The following is a 6567-nucleotide window of genomic DNA, read 5'->3' on the forward strand; positions in this document are numbered from 1 at the left end:
GGTACCGGGGATTGAACTCGGGTCCTTGCTCTTGCAAGACAGGCCACTGAACCGCTGAGCTAAATCCCCTTGCTATACTTTTCTACTCCAAAATTTCTATCTGGTCCCACACTCTAATGTCTCTTCATTGCATTTTCTACTTTGCAAGATGTCATTCTCTTATTTTCCTTTAGTTATTTAAATATGGTTTGCTTTTAGTTCTGTGACTGTGTTTCTAATTCTTGATTTAAAATACTTATCTGGTATACCCACTGCTTCTTTAAGGACATTGACTGCTTTTTTATTTCCTGGGTATGGGTCACCTTTTCCTGTTTCTTCTTATATCTCATAATTGTTTTTTTGTAGTTGTTGAAAACCAGACATTTTTACAATAGACTGTGTCATTTCTGGAAATTAAAGCCCTCCCTTCCCCACATTTTGTTATGTATCTGCTTGTTTATTTAATAAGTTTCTTGATTACACTCTGTCTTTTCAAATGAAGCTTCTCTGCTCAGTTAGTTTAGTAGCCAACTAAGGCCTGGATAGAGATTTCCTTACATGCCTTCAACCAGTAAGTCTCATTGTTTATTATTTATTTGAAAAACAATAGAAATACTCAAAGTGCCTAATGATGGTTTGTAAAGCTTAGAGTAGATCTGTGATATGAAATATATATTTCATCTCCATCCTTGTTTCCTGGCATATAATTCCAAGCATTTCACAGTCTCTGAAGTGATAAATGTTTTGTACTGAGTTCACTAGTAACTAGCAGCCTTTAGGTAGCTTCAGGATGAGGGCTGGTGACTGGAAAGACCGAGGCCAGATAAAAGGCTTGAATCTCAGTCCTACCCTTTCCGTGTCTGGGGAGGGAAGGGCAAATGAAGGCTGAGTGGATCACCAGCGGTTAATGATTTAATCGATCTTTCCTACGAACTCAGCCTCTATAAAAGCCCTCAAGGACAAGGCTGGAGAAGCTTTCCAATGGTGGAACACATGAGGATTTGTGAAGGTGGCGATCCTGGAGCCCTCACAGAGCTCCGTGCTCTTCTGTGCTCCATGTTCTGTGCGTTTCTTCCACGTGGTACAGTATTTATCCTTTATCACCAACCAGCAAACATTTGTGTCTTCCCGAAGTCTGTAAGCCACTCTCCTAAAATTATCACACCAAAAGAAACCCTGACTTATAGCTAATCGGCTAAAAATACTGGTAATACAACCAGTAGCTTGCAACGGCGTCCCAAGTGGGAGTGATCTTTTGCGACTTAGCCCTTACTGTTTATGGGTCCAACCCCAGGCAGGAAGTATCAGGACTGAATTGATTTACAGACACTGAGCGTACGTGCACCAGAGAATTGGTTGCTTGTTTGCTGTGTGACGCACAGACCCTCATCTCTAGCGTCGGAAGCGTGTGTGTGAGTATAGTATATGAAACTAGTTTTTTTTTTTTCTTCGACAACCAAGACCTTTCATGTAAAGGTACAAGATCTCAATAATGAATGTAACTGTACTGTATACCTAAAATGAACCAAGAAACTCAATTAAAAAAAAAAAAGATTTACTTTTAAAAAGAACATAGTCCATCTTTTAAAAATCCTATTGTGGGGCCAGGGATTTAGCCCAGTGGTGCCGCCGCCTGCCGCGCAAGCTCAAGGTTCTAAATTTAATCCCCGGTTTAAAAAAAAAAAAAAATCACATTGTGACGACTTTAAAAAGATAAGGTAAAAGCATGATATAACCTAATCTCACCTGTATAAAATATATAGGCACATGAAAAAGACTAGAAAAAATGTATAGTCATCATCTCTGATCAATGCGAGCACAGCTTTTCTTTCTATGCTATTCTGTATTTTGAAAGTAATTGCTATTAGAACTTTTTGAATACTTTTCTAGTCCGGAAAATTTGTCCATCCATGGGTGATTTCTGAACATTTTCTCTGTTAACTCGGGCTGTGATCACTCCAGTGTAAGCTGCCATAGCCTCACCCCAGAGTTACCTGAGCAAGCCCCTCGTGACCGCATCGATCTCACGCTGCGTCTGTCAGTCTTCCCTAAGTGTCATTTCTCCTGCTTGAAATCCCAGGCAGGTCCACGGTCTCCTTCGCTAACCCCTCCCATCCATCCGGGGCTGGTGCCGCCCACCCGTCTACTCATCTTCTTCGAACTCCTCCCACACTCAGCAACAGCTTTCGTTCCGTCATTTGTAGGCCTAGGCTTTAGAAAACTCAGCAAAACCAGCGCGCACCACTTCTTACTTGCCTGGTCTAAGGCGTACAGTGATGTCTCTTCAACCAGATGGTCAATGAAGATCTCAGAGACCGCGTTTTCTACTTGCCTTCAACGTTACCACATTCACCTTGGATGGATGGAATGGAATGATACATGGAACTTGCTATGAGATGCTCAAACCAAAAATGAACGAACAAACAAAACAAGAGCACATTTTTTAAATGGGGAAGTGCTGACTTTGCCATATTCAGATGATTCTATAGGAGTTTTTAAATATAATTTTTAGTTGGTGTGATATTTGAAATTTTACACAATAAAAGTTCTTAAAAGGAGCTCTAAAGAGTTTTAAACTATTTTGTATCATTTCTGAAGCTCCATAAGTGTCAGAAAGGTATGAGATCAACATCACTCTTTAAATCGTTTTTATCTCCTTTTCCCAACTATACAATCACATTTTTTCATAGATATGCTTTTATTTTTACTACAAACCACTTAACTTTTTTGAGTCATAAAATGTTTCCATTTATATAAATAAATTATACAATTATTAATTAATCTATAAATCAATTTGGAAATGAAGTACCTGACTTGTGACATCGTTTTTTATTGTCCAAAAAAAAAAAATGTGAGCACTCCTGCTATTTATTTTCCATCAATTAGATAGAATGACCTCAGTCTGGATCATACAATGCTAATATTATTATGGCTAAGATGATTGATTCACTTATTTGTTTAATTTATAGATCATTTTAATTATGCAGCAATGTCAAGGAAACAAAGCCCTCACAGCTACAACTTTTTAAAGACTGAATTAAAGTAACACGATAATTTTAATCTGGGTAAAAGCATACCACTTTTTAACTCATTTTTTTGTATTAAAATCACAACCAATTTAAAGGACCCACCCAACTATCTCTGTAGTTGTGATGAATGGAAGCTAATAAATATTCCTCATTCTCTATTTTGCACCTAGAAAACTTTAGGCTTACAGAACTCAGTAAAGGGCTCCAAGTCTTTTCATTCATTGGTGGCCCACAGCAGAAATATGAACAGAAAACAGCACTCTGAGAAACTCACCAGGTAGCCTGCCCACGATTACCTTGGGACACAATTCCCACCACCTCCCTGAGCCTTCAAACTCCGTTCACACTTTCCAAACACTCTGAGGATGAGGTCTCCAGCCTGCACACTGTATGCCAGGATTTTGCCCTTCCCCACCTTAGTTATGAATTTAAGAACATGTATTAAATTGAAATAGTAACCACAACATACCCCACAGAATAGTGATTATGGAGACAATTCCCTGACATTAAAAAAAGTCTCAAATTTGAAAATAATAGTAGATCAACAAAAAGCAGATATGAATGTTACTTTTTTCTTCTATGGACTTCCATCACTCAAGGATTTTCTGGTAGTTATACAAAGAGGACCTGATACTGTAGGTGAAATTCTCGCTGCCTGCCCCTAGCTGCCACCTCTCCCCTGCATTTGCTCATTGGCTCATTTTAACCAGCATCTAAAAAGAGACAAGTCCAGCAATAAAGTACAGTGCCAATTAAGGAAAAGAATATAAAATGCCAAGCACAGAATTATGTGCCGATGTGCCTTTTTAGAGAAAAGAGAAGTCACGAAAATTACCTGAAACAGGTACCATCATTGGGCTGGTGGTGTTGCTCAGTGTTACGGCCTTTGACCAGCAGTGGAAGGTCCTGGGCTCCATTTCCAGGCCCTTAAAAACTGCAAAACAACATCCACTATACACAAAGTCCAGACACAGAACACTTTTTTATTTATTAAATATCTAGCACATCACCTAAAAACGTGTCCATTTAAAAAGACGCTTCTCTAGAAAACTTTTTTTTTTATTTTTTTAATTTTTACATTGCTTTCTCATATGACAGCAATTTTGTTTCCAGTTGTTTTTGTTTGTTTGTTTTTTGTTTTTTTTTCCCAGAAAAACCAGAATGACGATTTCATCCTTCCTGTCATTGATCTGTGTGGCTGATTGACTCTCTTGGAGAGTCGTTTTTTTGAGGAGATGCGCGGTCACACACAGGTTTCCTGTCTGTGTGCCCCGCACACCTACGCATTCTGATCGGCTCTGTTACACACTGTCTCCATTTAGAAGTGTAAGCTGTACTTACAGTTTCATCCACCTCATTGTTGTGCTGCGGAAAAAGGAGAGAGAAACCTGCCTGAGGCAGCACAGCTGGCAGATTGCAGGGCTGGGATTCCTTTCCCGACAGCTGGCGCGCATTAGCCCTCCTGTCCTGACCCAGCTCCTCCACACTGCGCCTTCCCGCCCCAAGTCTGAACCTCTGACGTCTTGAGTAACTGAGGACGGAAAGGGAGAGGAAGGCTTCGCAGCCGGGATTTACTGGGCATCCACTGTGAGTCGGTGTGTTTGAAAGGGGGTTCGTGTGCCCTTTCGGGTGCCCCTTCCCAATTAGGCCACTCACACACCGAGAGGTCTGGCAGGAGATCTTTATTGTAGGGAGGCGAGCAGGAGGCAGGAAGGCAGAGAGAGAGAGAGAGAGAGAGAGAGAGGAGGAGGAGGAGGAGGAGGAGGAAGAAGCAGAAGGAGAGAAGAACAAAGAAAGGAAGGTCCTTTTATCAGTTTGGGGGTGGGCTATTGCCTATTTATGAGAAGTGAGCTACTTTTAAACTATCACAGGCCAGATTGCTTTTATGGGCCCAGTCCTGCAGACACAGATTTCAACTTTCCTGGACCACTGTGGCCTTGGGGGGGAGGGAAACCAGAGATAAGGGCATAAGGTCATTTTAGGAACCAAGATGTACCCGGAGAATGCAGCCTGTGAGGCGGCGTCACAGCATACTTTAACATGATCAATTCCCTAACAGTGTTACCTTGATCTCCTCTTCTCCTCAAAGGCCGGTACCCATCTTCTCTAATTTACAAAGGAAGAAGAAGCCCAGACCGACAGTCAAAGCTCAAAGCGACAGCACTCAGGGACCCCACCCGCTCCACATTCCTAACCTGAGTCTGTAACGGTGTCCGAGTCCGAGAGGAGTGTGGCGTGGGAAGGCTGGAACTGTGATGATGACGGACCTCACACTATTTCATTCACCTCACAAATAACTTCCGTTGGTTTCTTGCTCTTTCCTGGACCGGAAAGGACGGAGGGTAGCACCTAGCTTTTGCTCCACCAGACACTTCCCTGTGATGGTGACCCTCCCAGGGGAGCTAATGAGTGCTTGGCAAGCACACGCTGGGGAGGAAGGGGTCGATGCGTGCGCGTTTTAGTATTTATGGGACACTGGCTCCTGTCTACAGCATTTTCAGGGCCACACTCAGAAAGGGCTTCCAAATCCCCTGAGAATCATCCAGCCCCCTTTTCACCTCTTACAGCATGAAACAGTATTTAATACATTTGTCCACAGTACTTAACAAAACCAGGCACCTCCCTTGTGATGATGTTTTGTTTTGATTTAGGGCCTGGGGGTCGGTACAATTTATTGTGATAGAGAAAAGGATTGTGTTCTTGTTTTCGTAATTTTTGTTCGTTTTTATTGTAGTAAAATGTATGTACCATAAAATTTAATATTTTAATCATTTTAGGGATCAGTCTTGTTCAGTACATCCACATTTACAAAAGTCATCACCATTTCCAGAATCGTTTCATCTTTCTGATCTACTTAACAGTAAGTCCCATTCCTCCTTTCCTTTTGCCCCTAGCAACCACTATTCTCCTTTGTTTCCAGGAGTATGACTACTGGGTCAGGTACTTTCTGGAAGTACAGTGTTAAAATACTCATCTCTTTTTGTATGGCCCATTTTAACCAGCATAGTATCTCCCAGGTTCATCTGTGCTGTGACATGTGCCAGAAGTTCATTTCCTTTCAGTGCCGAGTAATATTCCACCACATTCGTATCTCCATTCGTCCATCGGTGGACTTTTCAGTCAATTTCAGTTCTTGGTTATCATGAAAAATGATGCGCTGACCATTGATGTAGAAGTGTCCTTTCTGTAATTTTTAAAGGGGAGTCTGCTGCTGTAAAAACTGTTTGAACATAAGCCCAGGTGGCCCTGGCCTGAATGAGGACAGGGATCACTCTGAAATTCCGCCACGGCCCCTGCTGGTGCAGAAGGTCACTGGGGAATGGGCTTTGGCTGTCACATCGCAGGTCGTCCCTCCACTGTTGCTGTGGTTTAGGCTGAGGGAGCACAGCCGTAGGGCTTCCTGCTGTTTCCCTTCTAAGGACCTGGTACCTGCAATCCAGGACCCCAGTGAAGCTCCCTCCAAATGCAAGGAGGGTCAGAATCTGCTCCCTGGGAGGAGAGCAGGAGAGGCTCAGGTTGCCCAGACTTGGGAGCGTGCTTGGTGTCCCTCTCTCCCTCC

The sequence above is a fragment of the Fukomys damarensis genome, unplaced genomic scaffold (assembly GCF_012274545.1).
Source record: "Fukomys damarensis isolate Sample0158 unplaced genomic scaffold, DMR_v1.0_HiC HiC_scaffold_32, whole genome shotgun sequence".
NCBI lineage: Eukaryota > Metazoa > Chordata > Mammalia > Rodentia > Bathyergidae > Fukomys > Fukomys damarensis.